This window comes from Choloepus didactylus, chromosome 2 (assembly GCF_015220235.1).
Source record: "Choloepus didactylus isolate mChoDid1 chromosome 2, mChoDid1.pri, whole genome shotgun sequence".
Lineage (NCBI taxonomy): Eukaryota > Metazoa > Chordata > Mammalia > Pilosa > Megalonychidae > Choloepus > Choloepus didactylus.
The window spans coordinates 68942036-68955117 of record NC_051308.1 but is presented as its reverse complement, the minus strand read 5'-3'; the positions used below and the strand labels follow the sequence as shown (position 1 = coordinate 68955117).

Here is a 13082-nt window from a genome sequence, read left to right as displayed (position 1 = left end):
AGAGAGTTCAGCTTTTCTTCGGGATTTGCATCTGCGCCTCAGGGCCTGAGCTCTGCCCTTCCCCTTTCTATGTTCACCAGAACTCCAAAAATCCTCCGCTTTTATTTTGGAGTTTTTCATGTTGTTTTTTTTCTATGCCTGTCTCCTCTCTGCTGGGCTGGCTGCTCTCAGATTCTCTGGTGTCTGGTCTCCGTCTATCTATGGTTGGAGTTTGGATCAGTAGAATGAGTTTCTGATAAGGGCTGCCACTGCAGTTCTCCCTTCTCCTTCCCGGAGCTGACAGCCCCTCCTCCCACGGGACTGAGCCTGGCAGGAAGGGGCGCGGGTCCCCTGGCTGCAAAAACTTACAGTTTTCGCTGATCTCAGCAGTTCCACGTTTTCATGAGTGTTGTATGAAGTATGCCCAAAGTCAGATTGCTCTGTGGTGTCCAGTCCACGCAGTTCCTGGCTTTCTACCTACTTTCCTGGAGGAGTAACTAAAACATACAGCTCACCAGTCCGCCATCTTGCCCCACCTCCTGTGCTTTTTCAGGACTTTTTAAGTAAAAAGGCCAAGGACTAAAGAGAGGGAGGATTGTTCCACCGAGACCTGAGAGCCCCGTGCCAGGGTACACACTCATCACAAGAATCAGAGGCAAGGAGTAAACAGATAGGAGCCAGGCAGTTACCTAGGTTCAAATACTGTTCTGGCCTCTGCAGGCTTTTGGACAAATTATTTTGAATGTCTAAGCCTGGGTTTCCCCATCTAGAATTCCCACCTCCCGGGATTGTTGGGAGGGTAACGGTCACTGGGGCTCTTCACAAATATTCTAGTATTTTCTCCTTCTCCACATGTTAGGATTGTACTCCCCACCCCACCTTCCTCAAAAATAAAAGTGTGGCCACATGACTTGGTTTGCTAATGAAATGTGAGCAAAAGCAGTATGTATCACTTTTGTGCAAAAGCTTCAGAGGCTGCAGAAAATTTTTTTATGTTTTTGCAACTTTCCATTCTCTCTTTCTCTCTGCATGGAGACCAGCAAGGTTTCAGATAGTGACTGCTCTGTCAGCCTGAGTACCTGAGCCCCCAGCTGACCTATGATGGCAGTGGCACATGAACTTGACTCTTTATGTCCATGGACATTTTGGGGGTATTATAGAGCAGCATAACCTAGCCCAAGCATTCTTAACAGAGGCAATATTGCCTCCAAGGGGGTAGAAATTGGTTCTTGAGGAAGGGGGTGTGTGAAAAAATATAACGTGTTTCTATAGGCCACATTACACAAACAGATTCACAGAATATGTGTGATATTAAAATTTCATAGGGGGAAAAAGGGAAGCATAGCACAAGCTGTGGATGCTCTTTCAGCCCACAGTGTCTTGTTTCATTCTTAAGGAACTTGAGAACTAAATCTTCAAAATGTCAAAAAGACCATCTTATGCCCCACTTCCCACCCCAACTCCTGCAACAAAAATGCCCAGCACAGCAGAGCTGGTGGGATACAATCCATACAGTCATCTTACCTACAACCACTACAGGCTGGGAGGGAACCGGCACCAACAGCCGGTCACAGCATCCCCTGGTATTATGATTCCAAACCCCTCAAAGCCACTGGATAAGCCACTGATGCCCTACATGAGGTATAGCAGAAAGGTCTGGGACCAAGGAAAGGTTCCAACCCTGACCTAAAGTTGTGGATATTGGCAAGATTATTGGTGGCATGTGAGATGTCACTGAAGAAGAGAGACAAGAATATTTAAACAAATACAAACCAGGAAAGATAGAGCAAAATGGATCTATGAAGGCCTATCATAATTCCCCCACATACCTTGCTTAGATAAATGGAAAAAAGTCATGCAGAAGCTGCTTTAGAGGAAGTAAGTCTACAGAGACAGCTCTCATGGATGAAGGAGACCCTTCATGGAGCATTCAGCCTGCTGAAGATACAAATGATTATGATGATGGCTTTTCAGTGAAGCATACAACCTCCACCATTTCCAGAGAAACCACTGTCTCATCAGTGGAATCCCTAGTGAGAGTGTGGTGCCAGTTGTCACAATGGCTAAAATGCAAGCCCTCAAACAACAGGTCCAGACCTCAGTGGTTCATCAGTGAAAACTGGAAGCTGCACTTCAAATAGAGGAGCAACACCAGGAAAAGAAGAAGAAAGTCCTGCAAAGCACAGATTACTTTAATAATGAACTTTAAAAGGTTGTGCGGTTTGAAAATACACGTGGCTATGGAGTCAACTGCAGCTGAAATTGCACAGGCAGAGGAACAGGCCCACAAAAGGCAGGAGGAAAGGGAGAGAGAGGCAGCAGAGCAAGCTGAACGCAGCCAGAGCAGTATTGTTCCCGAGGAAGAGCAAGCAGCTAAGAGAGCATTCCAGTGGAGACAGAGGAGACACACCTTGAAGAAACAACAGAAAACCAATGGAATGGTGAAGGCGGCACATCTGTTGAGGATAAGAAGAGTGGGCAGGAGGGGGTCGACAGTATGGCAGAGGAAGGAACCAGTGCAACAAGCAGCTGTGCAACATAGGGTGAGCCCCCAACCAAACCCATACCAGAAGATGAGATAAAAGAATAAATGTTGCTTTGATTTATGTGTTCTAAGTACTTTTTAAAATGAAATAATGTTTCTTGGAGTTTTAATTGTGTTAATTGATTTGTGTTTTAATTTCTTCTTGTCCATATCACACCACCAAAGGCTTCTGGACAATGCAGCATCCTGGGCCTAGTGGCACAGTGGCCCTCCTCAAGCAATTGTGAAGATGGTTGTTTCCTTTGGATCTTGTTTCTAGCCCTCAACTGCTGAAATGCTCAGAATTTAGATTAATTAAGAAAAAGGCCATCTTTTTTAGAGAATTATCTTTTGATGCCACAGAATCTACTCTTACCATTGCCTTCCTACAACTCAGTTGGGTGCTTACCAAAGCCACAGCTTTAAACCTTTCCAATCCCCATCAACAGCATCCTAAAAGTCCCGTCTCCTGTTCACTTCTGCAAAGAGCAGCTTCTTGAAAATGTAACCATGTAGAAGTATTTGTCCACTTCCCCCTTTCTGTTTTTAATCAAAATGTCTGTTACCAAGAGTTCTGTTAAGGAATTTTGTGTAGGCCTTGACTATACTTGGATTGGACTGATCTGGAAATGGTGGTTGTCTCCACAGTTAGGGTTGTTACTAGTTTATGAAATACTCATTAAAGTAAACACAGCATATATACATTATCTATACTGCTTTTTGTTATAATTAATATAGGGTACATTCTGGTAAATTCTTCTTTATTTTACAGAAAAAAAAATACTTTTTTTTACCAAGTTTTTCAAAGACAGAATAGACCACAAAATTTAAGAAATTGAATATTGTTCTGGTTTCCTAATGCTGTTGTTAAGCAAAATACCAGAAATGGATTGGCTTTTATAAAGGGGGTTTATTTGGTTATAAAGTTACAGTCTTAAGGCCATAAAAGTGTCCCACCTGGGCATCAACAATAGGGTACCTCCACTAAAGGGTGGCCAAAGGCATCTGGAAAACCTGTTAGCTAAGAAGGCCCATGGCTGGCATCCGCTTGCTCCCAGGTTGCGTTCAAAATGGCGTTCTCCAAAATGTTGCTCTTAGGGCATTTTGTGCTCTCTTAGCTGCAGCTGCTCTTCAAAATGTCACTCTCAGTTGCTCTTGGGGCATTTGTCCTCTCTTAGCTTCTTCGGAGCAAACGTCTGCTTTCAGCAGCCATCTTCAAACTGTCTCTCCTCTGCAGCAAGCATCTGGGCTTGTGTGGCTCTTTTTAAAGTACTCCAGTGATCCAATAAAGACCCATCCTAAATGGGTGGGGTAACACCTCCATGGAAATAATCCAATGAAAGTTCTCACCCACAGTTTATTGAGTCACATCTCCATGGAAACACTGAACCAATAGGTTCCAACCTAATCAACACCAATACATCCTGCCCCCACAAGAATAGAGTTTTGGGGGACATAATACATCCAAATCAGCACAAATATTCTTATAATAGAATGAATAACTTCAAAATAATTAGTCCATTCCAGAAGAAAAGCAGCTGCAAATTAAGTTCATCCACTTGAAATCATTTTACAATAATCAAAACATTCAAAATGTCAAGACTCAGAATCCCACAGGTCAAAGCCTACCTTTTTGATAAACTCTTGAGACTAAAAGCAAGACAGTTTGTGACATGTATGCTTCACAAAAACTAGAATAGATTTTTACTGAAAAGTGGTATATCTAATGGTATATGTTTTTAAAGATCCAAATATAATTTTAAAACTGAAAAATGTTTCATGGGGGGAGTGACATCATCAACATGACACCATAAGACTTCCCCCAGAATCAACTAATAAAAAAATCCCACTTGCTTGGAATTTGGGAGCATGATAAAAGACTGGAGAAGGACACCACAAATGCTGAATCAAAGAAAAATAAAAACAATCTCCAAAAGCAGGTAGGATAGTTTCATCCCAGACCTCCTGGTCTGGACTCCTCCCCCTCACTCCATCCCATGCATCTTAGTTATCACACACAGGCAGCACAGCCTGGGTCCCTCCTGTGCAGATTCAGACCACAGAGCCACACACAGCAAGTTAGACCCATGTCCAGGCACAAACACCTAAGTTCCACAGAGACCTAATGCTGAATACAAACAGCTGAGGAGTGAGGCATACAAAAGTGCCCCCCGGGGTGGGGGGAGAGGTAGAGAATGCAGCAGAGCTGTTGGCAGGAAATGCAAAAACTCAATCCAGTCTCTGCTTGCTGGACCACCTAAATGCAAAATGGACCTTTCTGTATTGACCCCATCTGGCTCCTGGGAAATGATACCCAAATGGGGAAAAAATCAGAAGCAGAAAAGCCCCCCCTCTCAAACACACACACACACACACACACACACACACACACACACAAACTGAACTGCTGTAAGACAAGACAGGCCCCAAAACTGAAAAGTGCAATGAAAAGTGGACACTGAATGAGCGAAAGAATTTTCACAAATCACAGGAGATGGTGAGAAAATTCTGTGCAAAACAAACAAAATAGATCAAAATTCCTGGAGAAGGAACAGAAGAAATGACGTTTTCTCCTGCAGGTGAAACAATTAACACAAAAGGAGAATATTAAAAATATCCAAGGCAAGAATCAGGTGCAGAGGAACTGAGAAAAATGTGGACAGTTAAACATGGGCTGCTCTTAAGGTCTGGAATAAGTTGGACCAAGCAGCAATGAAGAGCCCTAATACAAAGCCAATCAATAATAAAACCCTAAGCAAGAGGGAGAAACTGACTTTCAGAGTTAACACATTAAAATAATCAGTAGCCCAAACATCAGCAAAAAATGACAAGCCATACTAAGAAAGAGGAAGATATGCCACAGTTAAGGAAACAAATTAAAACTTCAGGTCACACAGAATTTGGAACAACTAATCAAAGAAGTTCAAACAAGTCTACTAAACCAATTCAAGGAGATAAAAGAAAATATGGATAGAAATAAAACTAATGGTGGATATACAGCTAAAGGATACTAAGAAGACAGTGTGTGAGCATAAAGCAAAAATCAAAAGTTTAAAAAGAAATATAACAGAAATTATGGGGATGAAAAGCACAGTAACAGAGATTTAACATATGCTAGAGGCATACAATAGCAGATGTGAACAGGCAGAAGAAAGAATCAACAAACTAGAAGACAGGACAATCAAAATCATAGTCAAAAGGACAGATAGAGAAAAGAATAGAAAAAATTGAGCAGTTTCTCAGGGACTTAAGTGACAGCATGAGGCATACAAACATATTCATCATGGGTGTTCCAGAAGGAGGAGTGGAGGGAAAAGGGGCAGAAAAAATATTTAAGGAAATAATGGCTGAAAATTTCCCAACTCTTATGAAAGACATAAATACACATGACCAAGAAGGGTAATGTACTACCAAAAAATAAATAAATAAATAGATAGATAAATAAATAAATAAATAAACACTAACAGAGCTATACCAAAAGAAATACCACTCATAATGTCAAATGCCAATAATAAAAAGAATTCTGAAAGCTGCAATTCAACATTAAATGCCAATTTCTTATCAGAAAGCATGGAGGTGAGAAGGTAATGATGTGACACATTTAAGGTCATACTACTTTAAAAAGAGAAAGACTGCCAGCCAAAAATTCTTTTTCTGGCAAAGCAACCCTTCAAAAATGAGGGGGAGATTTTAATATTCACAGTAACCAGAAACTGCAAGAGTTCTCAACAAGAGACCTTCTTCAGATTGGAGGGAAAAGACAGGAGACAGTGGCTTCACTAGTGTAAAGAAGTGAAGACCTTCGTTAAAGGTAACTAAAAGGACAAATGCAAAACCCAGTATTACTGTATCATCAATGTATAACTCTACTCTTTAATTACTGTAAAAGAATACAATTGAATGAGAAAAGATCCTATTTCTTGATAATGGATAGGCAAATATGAAGAGGTAATGTGGGACAAAAACAACATAAAGAAGGGAAACAAAGATATATGGGATAAGAAAAAGAGTATGCTATTGAAGTTAAGTCCGTATCTTTTCAAATTAGTAGGTAATAGATGTGAGTTGTGTATACAAACCCCAGGGTAACCATAGAGAAAGTATTTTTTAAACATACACAAACAGAAATGAGAAAGGGATCAGTCAGATACATCACAAAAGATCAACTGTACAGAAAAGGAGGCTTCAATAAAGGAAAAGAAAGACAGAAGATATGACATATAAAAACCAAAGGACTTTTGAGAGACAAAGAAGGCTACTACATATTAATCAAAGGGGCAATCCAACAAGAAGAAATGACAATCATAAATGTCTATGCACCCAATCAAGGTGCCACAAAATACATGAGAGAAACACTGGCAAAACTAAAGGAAGCAATTGATGTTTCCACAATAATTGTGGGAGACTTCAGTACATCACTCTCTCCTATAGATAGATGAACCAGACAGAAGACCAATAAGGAAATTGAAAACCTAAACAATCTGATAAATGAATTAGATTTAACAGACATATACAGAATATTACATCCCAAATCACCAGGATACACATACTTTTCTAGTGCTCACGGAACTTTCTCCAGAATAGATCATATGCTGGGACATAAAACAAGCCGCAATAAATTTAAAAAATTGAAATTATTCAAAGCACATTCTCTGATCCACAATGGAATACAAATAGAAAGTCAATAACCATCAGAGACTTAGAAAATTCACAAATACCTGGAGGTTAAACAACACACTCCTAAACAATCAGTGGGTTAAAGAAGAAATAGCAAGAGAAATTGCTAAATATATAGAGACGAATGAAGATGAGAACACAACATACCAAAACCTATGGGATGCAGCAAAAGCAGTGCTGAGGGGGAAATTTATAGCACTAAACACATATATTAAAAAGGAAGAAAGAGCCAAAATCAAAGAACTAATGGATCAACTGAAGAAGCTAGAAAATGAACAGCAAACCAATCCTAAACCAAGTAGAAGAAAAGAAATAACAAGGATTAAAGCAGAAATAAATGACAGAGAGAACAAAAAAACAATAGAGAGGATAAATATCACCAAAAGTTGGTTCTTTGAGAAGATCAACAAGATTGACAAGCCCCTAGCTAGAATGACAAAATCAAAAAGAGAGAAGACCCATATAAACAAAATAATGAATGAAAAAGGTGACATAACTGCAGATCCTGAGGAAATTAAAAAATTGTAAGAGGATACTATGAACAACTGTATGGCAACAAACTGGATAATGTAGAGGAAATAGACAATTTCCTGGAAACATATGAACAACCTAGACTGACCAGAGAAGAAACAGAAGACCTCAATCAACCCATCACAAGCGAAGAGATCCAATCAGTCATCAAAAATCTTCCCACAAATAAATGCCCAGGGCCAGATGCCTTCACAAGGGAATTCTACCAAACTTTCCAGAAAGAACTGACACCAATCTTACTCAAACTCTTTCAAAACATTGAAGAAAACGGAACACTACCTTAACTCATTTTATGAAGCTAACATCAATCTAGTACCAAAACCAGGCAAAGATGCTACAAAAAAGGAAAACTACCAGCCAATCTCCTAATGAATATAGATGCAAAAATCCTCAACAAAATACTTGCAAATCGAAATCCAAAGACACATTAAAAAAATCATACTACCATGACCAAGTGGGGTTTATTCCAGGCATGTAAGGATGGTTCAACATAAGAAAATCAATCAATGTATTACAACATATTAAAAATTTGAAAAGGGAAAAATTAAATTGATCATCTCAATAGATGCTGAAAAAGCATTTGACAAAATCCAACATCCCTTTTTGATAAAAACACTTCAAAAGGTAGGAACTGAAGGAAACTTCCTCAATATAATAAAGAGCATATATGAAAAATCCACTCAATGGTGGAGACTGAAAGCCTTCCCTCTAAGATCAGAAACAAGACAAGGATGCCCGCTGTCACCACTGTTATTCAACATTGTGCTGGAAGTGCTAGCCAGGGCAATCCAGCAAGACAAAGAAATAAAAGGCATCCAAATTGGAAAAGAAGAAGTAAAACTGTCATTGTTTGCAGATGATATGATCTTATATCTGGAAAACCCTGAGAAATCGATGGTAGAGCTACTAGAGCTAATAAACAAATTTAGCAAAGTCGCGGGATACAAGACTAATGCACATAAGTCAGTAATGTTTCTATATGCTAGAAATGAACAAACTGAAGAGACACTCAAGAAAAAGATACCATTTTCAATAGCAACTAAAAAAATCAAGTACCTAGGAATAAACTTAACCAAAGATGTAAAAGACCTATACAAAGAAAACTACATAACTCTACTAAAATAGAAGGGGACCTTAAAAGATGGAAAAATATTCCATGTTCATGGATAGGAAGGCTAAATGTCATTAAGATGTCAATTCTACCCAAACTCATCTACAGATTCAATGCAATCCCAATCAAAATTCCAACAACCTACTTTGCAGACTTGGAAAAGCTAGTTATCAAATTTATTTGGAAAGGGAAGATGCCTCGAATTGCTAAAGACAGTCTAAAAAAGAAAAATGAAGTGGGAGGACTTACACTCCCTGACTTTGAAGCTTATTATAAAGCCACAGTTGTCAAAACAGCATGATTCTGGCACAAAGATAGACATATAGATCAATGGAATCGAATTGAGAATTCAGAGATAGACCCTCAGATCTATGGCCAACTGATCTTTGATAAGGCCCCCAAAGTCACTGAACTGAGTCATAATGGTCTATTCAACAAATGGGGCTGGGAGAGTTGGCTATCCATATCCAAAAGAATGAAAGAGGACCCCTACCTCACACCCTACACAAAAATTAACTCAAAATGGACGAAAGATCTCAATATAAAAGAAAGTACCATAAAACTCCTAGAAGATAATGTAGGAAAATATCTTCAAGACCTTGTATTAGGTGGCCACTTCCTAGACTTTACAGCCAAAGCACAAGCAACAAAAGAAAAAATAGATAAATGGGAACTCCTCAAGCTTAGAAGTTTCTGCACCTCAAAGGAATTTCTCAAAAAGGTAAAGAGGCAGCCAACTCAATGGGAAAAAATTTTTGGAAACCGTGTATCTGACAAAAGACTGATATCTTGCATATATAAAGAAATCCTACAACTCAATGACAATAGTACAGACAGCCCAATTACAAAATGGGCAAAAGATATGAAAAGACAGTTCTCTGAAGAGGAAATGCAAATGGCCAAGAAACACATGAAAAATTGTTCAGCTTCACTAGCTATTAGAGAGATGCAAATTAAGACTACAATGACATACCATCTCACACCGATTAGAGTGGCTGCCATTAAACAAACAGGAAACTACAAATGCTGGAGGGGATGTGGAGAAACTTGGAACTCTTATTCATTGTTGGTGGGACTGTATAATGGTTCAGCCATTCTGGAAGTCAGTCTGGCAGTTCCTTAGAAAACTGGATATAGAGTTACCATTCGATCCAGCGATTGCACTTCTCGGTATGTACCTAGAAGATCAGAAAGCAGTGACACGAACAGATATCTGCACGCCAATGTTCATAGCAGCATTATTCGCAATTGCCAAGAGATGGAAACAACCCAAATGTCCTTCAACAGATGAGTGGATAAATAAAATGTGGTATATACACATGATGGAATACTACATGGCAGTAAGAAGGAATGACCTTGTGAAACATATGACAACATGGATGAACCTTGAAGACATAATGCTGAGCGAAATAAGCCAGGCACAAAAAGAGAAATATTATATGCTACCACTAATGTGAACTTTGAAAAATGTAAAACAAATGGTTTGTAATGTAGAATGTAGGGGAATTAGCAATAGAGAGCAATTAAGGAAGGGGGAACAATAATCCAAGAAGAACAGATATGCTATTTAACGTTCTGGGGATGCCCAGGAAAGACTATGGTCTGTTAATTTCTGATGGATATAGTAGGAACAAGTTCACAGAAATGTTGCTATATTAGGTAACTTTCTTGAGGTAAAGTAGGAACAGGTTGGAAGTAAAGCAGTTATCTTAGGTTAGTTGTCTTTTTCTTACTCCCTTGTTATGGTCTCTTTGAAATGTTCTTTTACTGTATTTTTTTTTTTAATTTTTTTTTCATACAGTTGATTTAAAAAAGAAAAAAAGTTAAAAAAAAAAATACAAGGAAAAAAATATGTAGTGCCCCCTTGAGGAGCCTGTGGAGAACGCAGGGGTATTGGCCTACCCCCACCTCGATGGTTGCTAACATGACCACAGACATAGGGGACTGGTGGTTTGATGGGTTGAGCCCTCTACCATAGGTTTTACCCTTGGGAAGACGGTTGCTGCAAAGGAGAGGCTAGGCCTCCCTATAATTGTGCCTAAGAGCCTCCTCCCAAATGCCTCTTTGTTGCTCAGATGTGGCCCTCTCTCTCTCTGGCTAAGCCAACTTGAAAGGTGAAATCACTGCCCTCCCCCCTACGTGGGATCAGACACCCAGGGGAGTGAATCTCCCTGGCAACATGGAATATGACTCCTGGGGAGGAATGTAGACCTGGCATCATGGGACGGAGAACATCTTCTTGACCAAAAGGGGGATGTGAAAGGAAATGAAACAAGCTTCAGTGGCAGAGAGATTCCAAAAGGAGCCAGGAGGTCACTCTGGTGGGCACTCTTACGCACACTTTAGACAACCCTTTTTAGGTTCTAAAGAATTGGGGTAGCTGGTGGTGGATACCTGAAACTATCAAACTACAACCCAGAACCCATGATTCTCGAAGACAGTTGTATAAAAATGTAGCTTATGAGGGGTGACAATGGGATTGGGAAAGCCATAAGGACCACACTCCCCTTTGTCTAGTTTATGGATGGATGAGTAGAAAAATAGGGGAAGGAAACAAACAAACAAAGGTACCCAGTGTTCTTTTTTACTTCAATTGCTCTTTTTCACTCTAATTATTATTCTTGTTATTCTTGTGTGTGTGCTAATGAAGGTGTCAGGGATTGATTTTGGTGATGAATGTACCACTATGTAATGGTACTGTAAACAATCGAAAGTACGATTTGTTTTGTATGACTGCATGGTATGTGAATATATCTCAATAAAATGAAGATTAAAAAAAAAACCAAAGGACAAAATGGCTGAAGTAAGTATTGCCTTAACAATAATAACACTGAATGTTAATGGATTAAACTCCCCAATTAAAAGGCACAGATGGGCAGAACAGATAAAAATGCACAATCCAACCATATGTTCTTTACAAGACTCATCTTAGACCCAAAGACTCAAAAGTTGAAAGTGAAAGGATGGAAAAAGTTAATCCGTGCAAAGAGGGCCATAAAAGAGCTGGGGTAACTATACTATTATCAGACAAAACAGACTTTAAGTCAAAAGCTGTTACAAGAGACAAAGAAAGGCACTACATATTAATAAAAGGGTCAATGCACCAAGAAGAAATAAGAATCATAAATATTTATGCACATATACATGGTGCTGCAAAATACAGAAGGCAAAACCTGGCAAAACTGAAGGGAAAAATAGACTTCTACAATTAAAATTGGAGACTTCAGTACACCATGCTCATCAATTGATAGAATAGCTACACAGATCAGTAAGGAAACTGAGAACTTGAATAATATGATAAATGAACTAGACCTAACAGACATATACAGAACATTGAACCCCAAAACAGCAGGATAGACATTCTTCTCAAGTGCTCATGAATCATTCTCCAGGGTAGACCACATGTTGGGTCACAAAACAGGTCTCAAAATTGTATGAAGCATTTTCTCTGATCATAATGGAATGAAGCTGGAAATTAATAACAGGCAGAGAACAGAGAAATTCACAAATATGTGGAGGTTAAACAACACACAAACAAGTAGTGAGTCAAAGAAGAAATTGCAAGAGAAATCAGTAAATATCTCAAGACAAATGAAAATGAGAATACAAATATCATAACTAATGGGATGAAGTGAATAAATGAAATTGAGAATAAAAAACAGTAGACAATATTAACAAAACCAAAAGTTGGTTCTTTGAAAAGATAAATAAAATTGACAAACCTTTAGCTAGACTGACAAAGAGAAAAAGAGAAGATGCAAATAAATAAAATCAGAAAGGAGGGAACATTTCCAGTGACCCCATAGAAATATAAAGGGTCATAGGAAGATACTATAAACAATTGTATGCCAACAAAATAGACAACCTAGATGAAATGGACAAATTCCTAGAAACACACAAACAACCAACACTGGTTCTAGAAGAAATAGAGGCTCTCAACAGAACAATTACACATTAAAAGATTGAGTCAGTCATCAAAAACTCCCAACAATGCAGAGCCCAGGACAAGATGGCTTCACTGGTGAATTCTTCCAAACATTCCAGGAAGAATTAATAGACAAACTCTTCCAGAAAAATTGAAGAAGAGGGAACCCCACCTAACTCATTCTATGAAACCAACATCACCTTAATGCCAAAGCCAGATAAAGATACTATAAGAATATAAAATTACAGAACAATTTCTTCCATGAATATAGATGCAAAAATCCTCAACAAAATATTGGCAAATCAAATCCAACAGCACAATAAAAGAATTGTCCA

At 38.8% G+C, this 13082-nt stretch overlaps 1 pseudogene; it reads left to right on the top strand.

Moving 5' to 3' along the window:
* Positions 1–1399: 1399 nt before the first annotated feature.
* On the top strand, positions 1400–2569 carry LOC119516197 (annotated as a pseudogene).
* The last annotated feature ends 10513 nt before the right edge of the window (positions 2570–13082 follow it).